General features: G+C 37.6%; 1 long non-coding RNA gene across 2 annotated transcripts; it reads left to right on the forward strand.

The window, feature by feature from the left end:
* Window positions 1-715: 715 nt before the first annotated feature.
* LOC117198886 (uncharacterized) lies at window positions 716-13,974 on the forward strand. Of its 2 annotated transcripts, XR_004480148.2 has the most exons (3): window positions 729-1,130; window positions 9,375-10,817; window positions 13,017-13,974. It is a non-coding gene; the product is annotated as an uncharacterized LOC117198886 (long non-coding RNA). The 2 variants fall into 2 exon arrangements; XR_007469892.1 differs by having other exon boundaries at window positions 716-1,130; window positions 9,375-13,974.
* Window positions 13,975-17,958: the final 3,984 nt, after the last annotated feature.

Here is a 17,958-nt window from a genome sequence, read left to right on the forward strand (position 1 = left end):
CTCAGTGCTTTGTGATCACCTAGAGGGGTGGGATAGGGAGGGTGGGAGGGAGATTCAAGAGGGAGGAGATATGGGGATATATGTATATGTATAGCTGATTCACTTTCTTATAAAGCAGAAACTAACACACCATTGTAAAGCAATTATACGCCAATAAAGATGTTAAAAAAATAAAGCGTTCTTCAATCAGCTACGAGGGATGATAAATTGACAAATCTGGCTATACTGTCTATTGAAGGTGACTATACAAACAGGATAAATTTTGTCAGTCATTGAGAAATTTGCAGAAGATTCAAAAACAGAAACTATGAAGTTATTTTTCATTACTGCAACACACTAATATGTGGGTGAGTTTTTTTCATCTTTTCCCAGAAATACATTCATGTAATTAAAAATACCAATCCATTATTTAAAAACTTTTTGGCCTATATTAAAAACTTTTTTAAAATTTTCATAATTACATGTGAAGTGAAATAAAGACTATTTCACTGGCCATTATTATTATTCATTCCATTTCAGGATTATTACTGAAAATAATTTTTCTTGTACAGAGGAGAGAAGTGTTAAAAAAAATTATCTGCTCTTGATGTTAAATAAGCCTTGGTAAGGGTACCCAGATTATATTCCTAAAGAACACAAATGGAACCTGAGACTCTGGTTTTACGCAGGCGTTATTCTCTGCCAAGAAGACGAAGACATGGGAGGATAAACAAAACTGGATTGCTAGCAGGAAGACAGGCGGACTTAGAGTGCTAAGCTTGACCCTTGGTTCCTAGGTTCAGATCAAAAACCGCTGCCTTGAGCGCTGGGACCAATCTGGCTGTTTCCATGGAGACGGCGGGAGCGGCTGGTTGCACAGGATTCCCGGCGCCTCTGTTGCGTCATTTCCCACCGCTGGCCCTTGGCTCCGTCGCCCCAGCCCGCGTTAATTGGGAGGGTGAGTGTCTGTTGGGAGCCTGAATAGTGTGTTCCGGAGTATTGGCTGACAGTACGCTTTGCCCTTTCGGAAAAGCTTTCTATGGAGATGCCCCACTGTCAGTTGTGAGGCTGCGGCACCACAACGCTCCGGACAGAGTCGTGGGAGTGTCTGGATGGATAGCTACGTATCCTGGCAACGGCCTGTCCTCCAGGTGAAGTCTCGAGTTTTATCGCCGATGCTGGGGTTTGTTCCAGGCAAGTGTGCACATCAAGGCCTTTCTTTAGCACTTGTCTGCCTTTTCCGTTCTGTTTTTCCTCGTAGGTTTCCCCATTGTGGGATCTGTGTTGCTCCCTGTTCAAGAGATCGGTTGGGACACACTCAGGACTGTTTCTGCCAGAGTGATTTTGGGGACTCATGCTTTTTCTTTAATAACAACGTCATGCACCTACTTTACATCCTTAAAATGGGCTTTATAAAAATCATTTGGCCATTCTTGTTACCTCCCGGAGTAAGTAGGACTTGAGGATGAAGGCTGCAGTATTCTTTCTCGAGCTGCAGAGTGAGGGTTCTCTCCACAGAGATTCATTTTTTTGTGTTGGACACTTCTCATTGTTTCTTTTAATCTCCAGGTCCCAGAGCCATAGAAATAAAGTGCTTCTTCAGAGTGAAAGCATTTTTTTACCCAAATGGAATAGAAAGTATCAGAGAGCAACACATATAGAAAGGGCAAGTATTTGTTTCGTGAAGCTTTTGTGTATTCAAGTGTGTGTAATGGGTTATAAAACGTATTACTGTGTGGTCAAAAGTAGTCACTGACTTACAACGAACTATATGCCATATAGGAGGACAGAGGAGACACGTGAGACACAGAGAACTCCCTTTGTCAGGAGATAACCTTTGACTCGAGATTTTCAGATGGACAAAGTCCTCTGGTGCTAAGGAATGCTCTGAACAGACTGCCGGGAAAGATTAGCATTTAGATGGTGGCACAGTATCTGAGGATCAGAGAAGCTGTAGTGACTAGTGTTTTTCAAACTTTGGGACCATTGTGAGTTATGAAATCGATCCAGTGGCTTGCAAACAGCGTTTTAAAAAAGAAAGAAAGAAATAGAATAGCAAATATGTATACCAGAGTAGCTTATACACACAATAAGAGTAACAGCAAACATGTATAGTAGGAATAATTGCTGTTTTGTGAAATTTTGGCTCAGACACACACCATACACACATAGAGGCAAGTTTGTAGTAGTTGCAAAGTAAAATGTATTTCTGAATGGAAAGAAAGTACTTCACTAGTAGATGATTAAACTGAAATGCTTGAGGGTTATAGATGAGAATGAAGGGAAAGATGCTGGTATTCTCAGAATGAGTAAAACACAGCCATTTCAAGGATTGTGGTAGAAGTGAGGGACTCTGAAACTGAGATTCAAGGAAAGAAAAGTAACTCTATCCTTAGGGATTGAAGATAGATACTGTTGGCTTGTGCCGGTAAGAGTGTATCATACTTTATTTCTTTTTCAACTCTTCTGTGTCGGTCACCCAGCCACTAAACCAGGAAAGGGAAAAAAACTTAGAAGAACGTTAGAGATAATCATATATAATTTTTAGGGTTATTTTCCTTCTTCCTCCCCCCTCCTTTCTTTCTCTTTTTGCCCCCTTTGGTAGTATGTCTTAGGAGAAGGAAATTATCCTCCTTATTAAACTTATTATTTTTAAAAAAATTATGGAAAGATCCAACCACACAAAAGTACAGAACTTTGCACAATTAACCCCTTAATTTAAGTTGGTATGATGACTTTGGAAATAAGTTTGGTATTAACTAAATTGAAGATATATATATTATGAGCCCATAATTCCCTTCCCAGGTAAATTCTCAACAATGATACATACACAAGTGTCCTAAATCATGTACATGAATGTTCATAGCTGAATAATTTATAGTAGCAAAAACTGAAAATAACTCAAATATCCAAAAAAAGTACAATGGATAAATAAATTGTGGTATTGAATACTACATCCACCTTTTTGTGTTTTTTAACATGGACATTTTTAAAGAGTGAAGGTCAGTTGCTTTGTAGAATGTTCACAATTAAGATTTGGCTAGTTATTTTCTTATGATTAGATTATGATTAAGCATTGTTGGCATGAGTATCACATATGTATCTCCCATTGCATCACATCAGAAGGTACTTTATGTCACTTTGTCCCACTGTTGGTTAAGTTTGATCACTTAGGTTAAGGCGGTATCTGCATAATGTTAAGGTACATTTCTCCCCTCTCATCAATATTTTTATGTCCTCAAGCATTCTTTTAAAAATTCAACATGTTATATGCATTACTGTCATCATTCTTTTGATTCTCAAATTATCCAAAATTTTGCTAATGGGAAGACCTTTAAGTCAGCTTCTGTGTCTTTTTGCTGTATTTTCAGAGACCTTCCTTGTTTCCTGGCATAACTGCCTTTCTGCTCACTATGTATTCCCCACCTGAGACTTGGATCAACTACTTCTTCAGGGAGGCCCCTCCACTTTTTTTCAGTTTGTTTGTTTGAATTAGTCCCAAATGAGGTGCACACATTGTGTTTAAGTCTTTCTCTTTTTAAAAGATAAACTTTGAATTCTAAATATTTTTAGATCTATTTAAATTTAAATCTACAGAAAAGTTGTAAAGATAGTATAGAGAGTTCCTGAATATGCCTGACCTAGTTTCCCCTATTGTTAACATCTTATACCACTATGGTATGTTTATCGCAATTAAGAAACCAACACTGGTACATTATTATTAACTAAACACTACACTTTATTAGGATTTCACTGTTTTCCCCTCATGTTCTTTTTCTGTTCCAAGACTCTTTCCAGAATACCATGTTACATTTACATGTCATGTTTCCCTAGTCTCCTTTGATCTATGCATTTTCCTCAGGCTTTCCTTGTTTTTGATGACCTTGACCTGGTCAGGTATTTTGTGGAATGCCCCTCAATTGGGATTTTTCTAATTTTTTTTCTCATGATTAGACTGGGGTTATAGGTTTGGGTACGAAAGACCACAGAAGAGAAGTCCCAATCTCATCACATCAAGGATACATCTCATATCAAGGATACATGCTATTAACATGACTTCACTGATGATATTATTCTTGATCACCTGACTGAGGTATTATTTACCAGGTTTCCCCACTGTAAAGTTACCTCTCCTTCCATATTCTATTCTTTGAAGCAAGTCAATAAGCATAGCCCATAGAAGGAGTGGGAGGAGAGGAAATTTACCTCCCCATCCTGCAGGGGAGAGTAGCTATATAAATTATTTGCAATGCTCTGTAAGGGAGATTAGTTTTTTAATCCCCTATTTATTTATTCAATTATTTATATCAATATGGATCCATTGATATTTATTTTATACTTTGTGTTATAATACAATAGCACACTATTTTATTGCTCAAATTATTTCAGCTTTGGCCATTGGGTGCTCTTAGGTTGGGTCCTATGTCCCTTTGACATTCCCCCTACCCATTTCCCCATTATTTTTTTAAGCATTTTCTTACTTTCTGTCAATACAAGATGCTCCAGGTTCATCTTGTATTTTCTCTGTCCCAGTCCTGGAGTCAGCAATATAGGGTGTGTTCATTGTCACTGAGGTGTCACTGCTTCTGGGCTCTCTCAGCTGCCAGTGTTAAGACTATACTATATATGTATACTAACCAATATATCCATACATATCTATAATTATTTCTGTATCCATCCATATCTATATTAAGCTAGAGGTGAATACATGCTGATGTCTCTGACTCTAATCCAATACCACGTGTATCATTTTAACCTTCCCTCTAGCTTATTTGTAACTTCCCTGCCCAATAGTGAGAAACCTGGCACTCACAGTCAACCATCCATTTACTTATCTGTTCAACTCCAGTGTACATGTACAGCTGTTGCAGAATTTGTTTCTCATATTCCCAAGAGAAACAAATATACCAACTAGAGTGCTGTGTGAAGTTAATTCCTTTTGTCTGTCTTACAGTTTCCAGTCATTTCCAAAGATACTTAAATCATTCCCTTTATTCTCCATCCTCCTTAGTGAGGTCATGTCATACATTTGTAACACAATTAGAATCTTTTTTCACATCTTACCATCTATCCTAAGATCCCCCAATCTCCTGGTTGGGTTTTAAAACATTCTAATTTATTAAAGTTCATTCTTTACGTTGTAAAGTTGTTGGTTTAAAAAACTGCATAGTTTTGTATATCCAAACTACAATATGATACAGGTTAGTTCCATCACCCTAAAAAATCTTCTGTGCTTCCCCTAGCCAAATACCTTCCTGTCTCCAAACTACTGGCAACCACTGATCTGTTTTCCATCCCTCTAGTTTTGCCTTTCTAATAGAACGTCATGAATGGAATCATGTAGTATGTAGCCTTTTCAGTTTGCTTCTTTCACTTAGCAAAAAGGATTTAAGATTCATCGATATTGTGTGAATTAATCTCTCATTCCTTTTTATTGTTGGATAGTATTGGATCCACAGTAGTTGGGCGTACACCATTTGTTTATTCATTTACCTGTTGAAGGACATCGTGATTGCTTTGAATTTTTGAAGATTATGCATAAAGCATTTATAAACATTTGCATGCAAGTTTTTGTGTGGGTTATGCCTCTCTTGTTTTATTGGGGTAAAATTCACGTAACATAAAATTTAACCATTTAAGTGTATAATTCATTAGTTTTTAATATATTCACAATGTTGTGCAACCATCATAGCTATCTAATTCCAGGACATTTTCATCACCCCAAAAGAAGCTTTGTACACACTGAGCAGTCACTCCTCATTCCACCCTTTCCCCAGCCCCTGACAAACACTGTTCTCTTTTGTCTATGAATTTGCCTATTCTGCGCATTTCACATAAATAGAGTCATACAATATGTGGCTGTTTGTGTTTGGCTTCTTTCACTTTCAAGGTTCACACATGTAACATTTATTAGCACTTCATTTGTTTTTAAGGCTGAATAATATTCCATTGTGTGTATATACCACATTTTGTTTATCCATTAATCTGTTGATGGGCATTTGAATTTTTCCCACTTTTTCCTATTATGAATAATGCTGCTATGGAAATTCATGTATAAAACTTTGTGTGAATGTATTTTTGTTTGTTTATTTGTTTGCTTTTCTGTTTTTCAGTTTTCTTGGGTTTATGCCTAGGAGTAGAACTGCTGGATCATATGGTACCTCTATATTTAAATTTTCAAGGAAATGTCAAACTTTTCCACAGCAGCTGCACCATTTTACATTTCCACCAGCAATGTGTAAGGGTTCCATTTCTCAACATCCTTATGAATATTTGTTGAAAATCAAATTGTTTTGAGTATAGTTGTCCTAGTGGGTGTGAAATGGTATCTTGTGGTTTTTATTCACATTTGCCTAATGACTAATGGTATTGAGCATTATTTTATATGCTTATTGGCTATCTGCATGTCTTCCTTGGCAATATGACTATTCAGATCCATTACCTGTTTTAAAAATTGGGTTGTGTTTTTGTTGCTGGGTTATAAGAGTTCTTTGTGTATTCTATATACTAGACCCTTGTCAGATATATTATTTGCAGATATTTTCACCCATTATATGGGTAGTTTTCACGCTTTTCATAGTGGCCTTTGATCCACAAATTTTTAAATTTGATGAAGTCCAACTTATCTATTTTTTTTCTTTTGTTACTTGTGCTTTTGGTGCCATATTTAAGATAATTGCCTGATCCAGTGTCCCAAAGGTTTATAGTTACATTTCCTTTTAAGAGTTTTAGTTCTTACATTTAGGTCTTTGATCAATTTTGAGTTAACTTTTGAATATGTGGGCATAGGGGTCCAAATTCATTCTTTTGGATGTGAATTTGTTGAAAAAGTGATTCCCCAAAGTGACTCCCCATTGAATGGTCTTGAAGCCCTTGTTGAAAATCAATTGACCATAGTCACATAGGTTTATTGACTCTAACTTCTGTTCCACTGACTTGTGCTCATACCACACTATTTTGATTAATGTAGCTGTGTAGTAAGTTTTGAAATCAGGAAATGTCAGTCTTATTTTGTTCTTTTCAAGATTGCTTTCCCTATTTGGTGTCCCTTGCAATTCCATATGAATTTTAGGATCAGCTTGTCCATATCTGCAAAGAAGGCAGCTAAGATTTTGAATCACAGAGTCTGTAGATCATTCAGGGAATATTGCCTTTAAAACAATATTAAGTGTTCCAGTGCATAAGCACCAGATATTTTCCCATTTACTTTGATCTTTTCTTTTCTTTTCTTTCTTTATTTTTGGTCGCATTGGGTCTTCGTTGCTGTGCAGGGGCTTTTCTCTAGTTGCGGCAAGCAGGGGCTACTCTTCATTGAGGTGCGCGGTCTTCTCCTTGCAGTGACTTCTCTTGTTGCAGAACACAGGCTCTAGGCACACAAGCTTCAGTGCACACAGGCTTCAGTAGTTGTGGCACGCAGGCTCAGTAGTTGTGGCTCGTGGGCTCTAGAGTGCAGTCTCAGTAGTTGCGGCACACGGGCTTTGTTGCTCCACAGCATGTGGGATTTTCCCTGACTAGGGCTCGAACCAGTGTCTCCTGCATTGGCAGGGGATTCTTAACCACTGCGCCACCAGGGAAGCCCTACTTTGATCTTCTTTAATTTCTTTCAATAGTGTTTTATAACTTTCATTGTAAAATTTGTGCACTTCTCTGGTTAAATTTATTCCTAAGTATTTTTTCTTTTTCATACTATTATAAATAGAATTGTTTTCTCAATATTATTTTTGGATTATTCCTTGTTAGTATGTAGAAATACAACAGAGTTTTGCAAATTGATCTTTCGATTTTATCTTATCCCGCAATTTTGTTGAACTCGTTTGTTGGAATAGTTTGTGTGTGTGTGTGTGTGTGTGTGTGTTGTGTGTGTGTGGATTCTTTAGGGTTTTAGATATAAGATTGTGTCATCTGTGAATAGAGATAGTTTTACTTGCTCCTTTCCAATCTGGATGCTTTTTTTGTTTTTGTTTTTTTTTCCTTTCTTTCTGAATTGCCTTAGCTAGAGCTTCCAGTACAGTGTTGAATAGAAGTGGCAAGAATGGACATCCTTGTCTTGTTCCTGATCTTAGGGGGAAAGCTTTCAGTCTTTTACTACTAAGCATGATGTTAGTTGTGGTTTTTTTTCATAGATGCCCTTAATTAGGTTGAGGAAGTTCCCTTCTTTCCCTAGTTTGTTGTGTGAGATATATATATATATATATATATATTATATAATATATATAATACATATATATATTACATATATATTTATTCATGAAAGGGTGTTGGATTTTTGTCAAATGCTTTTTCTACATCTATTAAGATGAATTAGTGGTTTTCCCCCTTCATTCTGTTAATAAGGTATATTACACTGATTTTTTATGTTGAATCATCCTGCCTTCCTGGGATAAATTTCACTTGGCTGTGGTATATAATATTTTAAATATGCTACTGAATTCAAGTTACTAGTATATTGTTGAAGATTTTGACATCTGGATTCATAAGGGATATTGTTAGGTAGTTTTGATTTTTTTTGTGATGTCTTTTTCTGTCTTTAGTATTACGGTAATATTGGTCTCATACAATGAATTAGTAAGTGTTCAGTCTTCTTATATTTTCTTTGAGTCATTCCTCCATGAACCCACCTGACAGGTAAAAACAAAAAACCCACAATTCTTTGTGGATGAGGTCTATTCCATTCCCTCTGGTACTAGTACCCGTGCTGAAAATGAGGGCTATTATCTTCAAGGCTACAGCCAAACTAGGGAGTGTAGAATGGGACCAGTTAAAATGCCATAAAGCTCACTGTTCTTACTAAGATTCAGATGATTTTCCTTGATTATTAAGCATTCCAATGGCTGCTGCAAGTTTTGGTTAATTTCTAGAATTTTAAAACAGTTGATTCTGACAGTTTTTTTCCAGAATTGCAATTGTTGCTTTTGTGGAGGGATAGACTTTTGGATTTCTTTACTCTGCCATTTTCTCACAATCTCCTTTCTTTTTTTCCCCATGCCATTTTTGTTGTTGTTGTTGTTGAAGAAACAGGGTCATTCATCATGTAGAATTTCCTACATTTTGGATTTGGATAATTACATATTAGTGGTATCAATTAATAGTTCTTTTTTAAACAATTCTGTCTTCTGTAATCTCTACAAGCTGGTGGTTATATCTAAAGACTATATTTAGATTTAGATTCAAGTTCCTGACAAGAATACTGATACCTGTGGCTTTGTCCTTCTTTTTGCAGGAGGAATATGATGGCTTGATGTCCCACTGTTCTGCTTGTCCATCTGATTTATATATAATAAAGGTTCCTGTCAACCTTCCCCCTAATAGTTTAACATCTTTTAAAAGTTTGGAATCCTGGTGTCCTCTACAGAGTACTGTTCAGTAAATGTTTGCAGTTGTGTTTCTGCCCACAGGTTTTCTGGATAGAGGCCTCAGCTTGGAACTTCAGAGGTTGAAAGTACAGCTCAAATGCCTGAGATGGAGGTGAGCCTCCAAAGAAATTGCATCTTGGAAGAGGATTTGCAGTCTGAAGAGAAGCTTTAGCTTCCAGCTCCTTTCAGACATCTTCTGAACCCTTGTGTGGAGGAAAAGCTAGGTGTGCAGGATCAATCAACAGACAAATTGACCCAGAGGTCTTTAGAGCATTGGCACTGGCAAGATCAAAGAAATGGTGAAATTACTTGTGCTGAAACAGTTTCAGATCCTCCTGAACAAGGAGTTTAAATTTTGTCTCAAAACTCTGAAAATAATGAAGATTGTGTCTCTGGAGGATTTAACCCAAATGAGGAAGAAATAAATATGGCTTATAGAAAAAAATGTACTAATGGAATAAGCTTAGAAGAAGGCAGTCTGCAAAGTAAAAGTAGGAAACATAAGTTTTCCTTACCCTTCTTTAGGCACAGAGTCAATCCTAGGTAATTTCATTTTCTATTACTGCACAAACTTTCCAACAAGAGTGAAAAGGGCAAAAATCAGCCAGAATCTTATAACACATCAAGTGTATTTTCCATGTTTCTTTCCACTCCCTGCCTAGATAAATGCATACTTTTTACTCAATTTTAATTGTAGAATAGTCACAATAATTGTTTAAGACATTTTCATTCTATCACAAGTATTTTATATGTTGGCTGTGTAGTTTTCATAATTATTTTGATAAATGTGGGCTGTTCCCTCAAGATGCTGTTTTAATACTTTGTAAATTTAATTTTTTTTATGACATACTTAGATTGTTTGGAATTTTTGATATTTTAATGCTTTCTGCAGGGATCATCTTTTAACCTGCAATTTGTTTTTGTTTTTAAAAGATTCTGTTTTGTAAAAAATGATTCTCTTATAACTACTTGTTAAGAGTACTATCAACAAAATGCTGCATGATTCTGTGGTATGAGGGGTCAAATTACTCTCCAAAAAGGATATAACACTTTATACTACATGAACACCTTACTGAGGTTAAGTTTCTCCTTAATATTTTCATCTTCCTTTTTTGTATCTGATTGTCACCTCCTAGTGTTCCCTGCCCAGGCATCCTATGTCCTCATGCTTCCCTCTCTGTTCCTGCCCCCGATAGCACCCAGATAACTGTTACCTGCAACCCACTCTAATAACAGAGATAAGAATTCCTTTCTCTGAAACTTAGGAATTGGGAGTTATATCTGTCCTTTTGCTTCCTTTGATAGCTTTCTTTGGAGAGAAGGTAGGGGCCACATCTCTTGTTCTGAGGGACTTGCTGGTCAGTAGTTTGTCTTCAGGAGTCCATGTTCTTTTGACATCCCTGTCTTCCCAGGATTCTTCCTTCCCTCAAAATGGAGCCCAAAGGAGAGAGGCTGGCTACCATGCATCTAACTGCAGGACACCAGGTAAATATGAGTTTATTCCCATCAGAAATGCCGTTCCAGTGTTCAGAGCATTAACACATTTTATCCTCTCACCTTAAAATTTATGTTCCCATATATACACTTCTGAAATCAAATCTAAAGTTATTTGACTTATTGTAGTAAATGGTAGGTTCTGTAGAAAAAGCTCCTTCTCAACAGTACCATTCTGTAGTAATCACCTCTTCAAGTCATTGATTTACTTATCCATCCATTAAACATTTTGTGTTAGGTTCCTGTTGCTGCATAACAAATTACCACACATTTGGCAGCTGAAAACAACACCCATTTATTATCTCACATTTTTGTAGGTCAGAATTCAGAACAGGGCTCAACTGGGTTCTCTGTTCAGGGCTTAATACAGGCTGAAATCAGGATGTCAGCTGGAACCACAGTCTCATCTGAGGCTTGAGATCCTCTTCTAAGCTCATTTAGTTTGTTAGCAGAATTCAGTTCCTTATGTGTAGGACCCATTTTCTTGTTGGCTGTTGGCTGGGCATTGTTCTTAGCAACTAGAGGCTGTCCTTTGGTGCTAGCCACATGGCCCTATCACAGTGAGGCAGCTGGCTTCTTCACAGCCAGAAGGACAATCTGTCCAGTCTGCTACCATAGAGTCTTATATAATGTAACCTAATCAAGGAAATGACTACCCCACCATAGTCACAGGAGCTATGCACACTCAAAGGGAGGAGATTATACAGAGTTAGTACCACCGGAGTGGGAATCTTGGAGCTATCTTAGAATTCTACTCAATGGAATATGTGCAGAAGTGTCAGGTGGCAGCTTCTGGGAAACTTTCTGAAGAAATAGCTGATCTTTGCCCTTCTTTATCCCTTCTGTTCTCCTTATAATCTTGGAGTATGAGGTCAAGTTTATACATGATGGACAAACAAGATAGAAGAGCCTGGGTCCCTGACACTTTGGAATGCCATGATTGCCCTCACCATCTACCTAGACTCTTGTGTGGTCCATGGTTATAAAACCCCACTGTGTGCAAAACAGTGTCACCTTGAAATTGTAGAGAACAGATTGGGAGACCGTAGATGGCTGCGATGAGGAGAGACTGCCAGCCATGAAATTAGTCAGGAGACACATAATTTAGGCACGAAGACCTAGATTTTAAGTTCAGATACCTTCCCACAGTTATTATACATATGCATGTTTCAAATGGGCTAGGAATTGGGGGAAAGAGAGCCTCTTTACCAAATAAAAAGAAACCCTGAAAATTTCTAAACTAATTAGCCAACTGTCTTCAAGCTTGAAACTTAGGTGGTCCTACAGAGCAGGAACAGATGCAACATATCTCACTGTGGCTCACCACATTCCCCAGAATCCCCCAACAAAAGCCAGGTACCTGAAGATGACATTGTTTTGCACATGGTGTACCACATAATTTTATAGTAGGGGCATTTGTCACTATTCAGGAAGCCTGCTACTTTCATTTAAAGAAATGTTTACTCAGGGGGCTTCCCTGGTGGCACAGTGGTTGAGAGTCCACCTGCCGAGGCAGGGGACACGGGTTCGTGCCCCGGTCCGGGAAGACCGCACATGCCGTGGAGCGGCGGGGCCCATGAGCCATAGCTGCTGAGCCTGCGCGTCCGGAGCCTGTGTTCGCAACGGGAGAGGCCACAACAGTGAGAGGCCCGCGTACCGCAAAAAAGAAAAGAAAAGAAAAGAAATGTTTACTCAGATTGGGCTTTCCTGATTCTGGTATTGAAAACACCAGCAGGAGGTGATATTCTCACTCGACTGTAAAAAGTGAAATAAGTGCCCAAACATCTCTGAGTAATTGCTTTGCCTCCAGCTTTCCAGTATTCTCTCCCCCACCCCACTACCCCCAACCCCAGTCATTTCCCTGCAAATGGCATGACCATTTTCCTTTTTTCTGGTCCATCTGTCTAACTTCTGATGATGCTTCCCACTAGATCACCTCCCTTCCTTCTCTCACATTTTGAATTATGTATATAGATTGATGTGGCCCCCTTTCATACCATTCTTGTCCTATGTATATCTTCCTTCCTCATCCCTCTGTGATGTTAAATGCAAAGACATATTTCAGAGTGTAAGAGCCATATATATCTGTGGACATGTTTTCATGATATCACTTCACCTTCACCAGTGCTGTTACTTCACTTGTGCTGTCACTCAGCACAAGACACGTGCATTAAAAAATTTTTCTTTCAGGCTGAGAAAATAATCTTGGAGACCAAAAAGTCTATTGAAAATCAGGATGTTTCTGAATAAGACCGCCTTGGGAGCAATGAAAAGACTGACCAAAGATGGTCCCTGAAACCTAAACTTGAGAGAAGATGGGGAATGTAAAGAATAGGTTGGAGAGCCAAGAGAGGGAGACCAGCAGAGTATAGGATCAAATGTCAGTTGCCAGCAAAAAAATACTCAACAAAGAGAGGGGCCAGGCAAAAAGAAAATTTGCAAGAATATATCCTATTATACAACAAAAATTCCTATAGGAAAGAGAGCATATAAGTGTGATGTGACTGAAGGTATTTTCAAACAGAATACAGAACTAATGAAACATAAAATGTGCAGTGTAGAGAAACAATACAATTGTAAGGAATGTGGGAAAATTTTCAGTTACTATTCTTTTCTTAACAATCATCCAAAGAGTCACCCTTTATCTTCTCATTTTGGAGAGAAATCTTCTGAATGTAATAGTTGGAAAATCTTCAGTGAGAATGTAACCTTTACTCAGCGTGAGAAAATCCACTGTGGAGAGAAACCCTTCAAATTCAATGACTGTGTGAAAACTTTCAGCAGGAGTTCTCTTATTAAACATCAGACAGTGGCTCCTCTGGTGGGCCAGTGGTAAAGAATCTGCCTTACAATGCAGGGGATGCAGGTTCCATCCCTGGTCAGGGAACTAAGATCCCACATGTCCTGGGGCAACTAAGCCTGTGTGCCACAACTACTGAGCTCTGGCGCCTCAACTAGGTCCCACATGCCACAAACTACTGAGCCCATGTGCCCTGGAGCCTGCGTGCCACAACTAAAGAAGAGAAAACCCATACACCACAACTAGGGAGAAGCCCACGCACTGCAACGAAAGATCCTGCATGCCTCAGTGAAGATCCCGCGTGCCACAACCAAGACCCAACACAGCCAAAAATAAATAATAAATAAACCTTTTTTAAAATACACACACACACATCAGAGAACTCACACTGGTGAGAAACCCTATGGACATAATGAGTGTGGGAAGTCCTTCAGCCAGAGCTCATCACTTATTAAACATAAAAGAATACACACTGGAGAGAAACCCTCTGAGTGCAAAGTTATAATGTAAAAAAGCCTTCTGAAATTGGTCAGCTCTTATTCAGCATCACAAATACACACTGGAGAGAAAACATATGAATGTAATGAGTGTGGGAAAGGCTTTGGCCAAAGATCATCCCTGACTCATTATCAGAGGACTCATAATGGAGAAAACGTCTTTAAATGTGTTGATTGTGGGAAGGCTTGCAGAGACCACTCTGCTCTCAGAAGTCACTACAGAACTCACACTGGAGAGAACCCGTACAGGTGTAATGCATCTGAGAGAGCCTTTAGCCAGAGTTCACACCTTACCATACATCAAGTAATCCACACCAGAGAGAAGCCTTATAAATGTGGGAAAGCCTTTAGCCAGAGTGCAAATCTTGCCAAACATCAGAAAACACACTGGAGAGAGACTCTGTAAATGTAGCCAGTGTGGAAAAGCCTTCAGCCAGAGTTCACACCTTACCACACATCAGACAATACATACTGGAGAGAAACCCTATGAATGTGGTAAATGTGGTAGTCTTTAGCCAGAATGCAAGTCTCACCAAACACCAAAAGAATGCTCACTGGAGAAAGACCCTGTGAATGTAGTGAGTGTGAAAAGCCTTCAGCCATAGTTCAGTTCTTTTAAGCATCTGCCAACTCACACGCCTAGAAATTTCATGAATGTGATGAGTACTAATGACTTCTGGTAAATATCAGTCATCACCAGATATCAAAGATTTTAACATAAGGAAAGTTTACGTAAGATTTGACATTTCATGAAAGGTCAGCAAGTTAATATTCTGAGCAAGAGAGCACTAAATAAATTTTGTGAGATACTATACTTGAGGACAGGTATTGTGTGGTTCTGATATTCCTTAGCAGCTTTTTCTTAGGGCTTTGTACAGTGACTCTGTAGTAAATGCTTGTATCGTTAATAGATTTTTGGTCAGATTTGTTGTACTCCCATCCTCAGAAACTTTTTTAGGCTTTTAAAAATAGGAATGCCCCAACTGGAAATAGAATCACCCAAATAAAATTGAGAAACTGCTTTTAATTAGGAAGTTAATTAAATTAGATACAAATTCTGTATCTACAATTTCTATTCAGAGAAGCCAGGAATCCAGGTATCTATAACATGGGTCTTCTCCACCATAACAGAGACAATAACAGAGGACCTGCAAGAGCAAGAGGATACCTTTTAAATAACTGATCCCTTTAACAGAGCAATTCCATCACTATGCTTCTCTTTACCTTCTCATCCCCAACACCACGAGGTTTTATCTAAGAAAAGACGCATGGACAGAGAGTGATTTTCAAGATTTATTTCACAAAAATACATTCTACAGGATGTAAGCATGTACTCTTTGAAGTCTATCTTCTCCCCTTTGAACATACCAGTGAGCAAGTAGAAGATTGGGAAAAACAAAGATACTAAATCTCCAAGCCTATTTCTTATTACTTTGTACTTGGTTTACAAAGCACATCATTTTAAGAGATTCGGCCTTAGGTAGAAAGGTAAGATGATAATAAATCAGATTTCCCCTGAAATACCCACAACATAGAAGAATAAAACCAGAAATCACCTAAACATGATGGAACTGGGGGACTTGGTTTACTCCTTCTGTTCCTTCTCAGAACTGCTCTGCTTCCTCCTTAAACTTTATTTCTATTTAGTTTTAGTTGACTGTTAATCAGTGTAAGTTCAAATACAACTTAAAATATACTCTAGATTGTATGGCACTGCAATAATTACAATACAGCCTGACATTGGCAACAGAAATAGCTTAAATATATTGTACAAAAATTATTTCTCTAAATCTTTAGGTCAATATTTAGTGATAATAAATGGAAAATACAAGTTAAATTTCAACTAACTTCAATTTAAGCTATCCATTGATGGGTTAATGACATTGTGGTTATTTTGGTACAGTTCTAACAACCGGTATTTTGGACAGTTTGAGTATGTAAAAGTCAATAATGCTGATTTTCATTTGCAAAATCATTTAGTTAACAAATCCAAGAGACATAACTTCAAATAAAGTACTATATAAAATTTTCATTATAGAATCTATGATTCAACTGTATTTTTAATTTTAAAAATTCTGATTTCATATATTTAATGGGAAATTGTTAAAATGTTATATACAGGGATACTGACTGCAAAAGGGTCTCTAGGAAACTTTCTGTAGAGAGAGATGGGGGTGGTGGTTACTGAAGTGTATACATTTGTCAAGTCATTTACCTGTATACTTAAAAATTATACATCAACAAATATTTGAAATTTTTTTATTTTAATAGCCCATTCAATAATTTCTGTTGTTTCTCTTTCAGGTAATATATTTTTTCTTTAAGATCTGTAACATTCTTAAAAAGTTTGTAAAACTGGGTCTTTATTCAAATTTGAAAATCTACAGGATCCAGATTCAAATTCAGCAGCATTCATTTCTCTTTTTCTCTCTATACACGTATCACATGCACACATATATGTATATACATATTTCCATCTCTTGCTGCATCATTGAATATCATAAAATTTAATCATGCCTATTTTATTTTGACAATGATTTTCTAGTTTTCAATTTTCCCAGATAGTATTCCTTGTACTTTTCTTATTTTGCTTTATTTGAATGTCCATGGCAGTTTTTATTGAGGTCCTAGATACTTAATTATGAGTTCCATTTGACTCTCTCTTAACTGTTCCCAATTTCCTTGAGATGCTCCTGTGTCATTTGCCAGGCTGTGGTCTCAGCAACATTACATTACTAACTCGTTTAATCTTCACAACCGCCTTAGGAACCACTAAGGAACAATCTTCAAAATGTACTACGGGAGAACGCCATACCTTGTGAGGCTCTCAAATTCTGTCCATTCTTAATCAAAAGATATGAGAGACTTGCTTAGATATAAGAATCTAGAAATGTAGAGAACCAATCCCCTAAATCCACTGATGGTGGTTTTCCCAGGCTTGTCCATTTAGGAAGGAACTGAAGACATTTTAAGTGATGCTGACAAAACAACACTTATTCAGTACCAGGCACTGTGCTTTTCTGTGCATTACTGATTTCTCACAATAACCGATATGCTTCTCAGTGTGAGGCCCCTTAACATTCATCACTGCTAGAATGAACAACAAAAAACATCAAGGCCATACCTTACCAAGGGATGGCACCTAATTTATTTTCCATTTTAAATATGAAGGTATTGGATATCAGAGATATTGTCATGCATGGATAAATAGTATACAGAAGTCTCTACAAAATCAGGCAGATGAGCTAGATTGTACACACAAACATACATATCCAGAAAGTACAGTGATGTAGAGTAGGAAAAGAACTGGACTGGGATTAGATAAGGACTCTAATTGTAGTTTTGCCATTTGCTATTTGTGGAACGTTAAGCAAGTAACATCTTGGGGCTGTTTCTTTGCATTTGGAAAGTAGTTGGGCGCAAAACACAGCAATTAAGTATATGAGTTCTTGTAGCCAAACCATATGGGTGACTTTGGGTGAGTTACTTAGCCTCTCTGAATCTGTTTCCTCATCTGTAATCTGTAAAATGAGGAAACAGATTACATAAATCATTAATTATTTGATTACAATGTGGCAGTCTCTGAGCTTATGTTTTGAAGTAAAATGTGTTAAAACACATCTGATAAGGACTACCAGAGATAAACTTATAGTCCAACAAAATTAGATTTATTCACTTGCTACCACAAGGTCACCAGCAGAACCATGGAGCATCTCACAAAGGATGAACCAGGGTTATTGTAGCATTTTAACAGGCTCATTGCAAGGCATGTTTGGATTAAAAAATGGACTCCAGGTCCTCTCTCTTTAGAAATCTCAAAGTTATGGTAAATGTG

Source organism: Orcinus orca, chromosome 10, assembly GCF_937001465.1.
Source record: "Orcinus orca chromosome 10, mOrcOrc1.1, whole genome shotgun sequence".
Taxonomy (NCBI): domain Eukaryota; kingdom Metazoa; phylum Chordata; class Mammalia; order Artiodactyla; family Delphinidae; genus Orcinus; species Orcinus orca.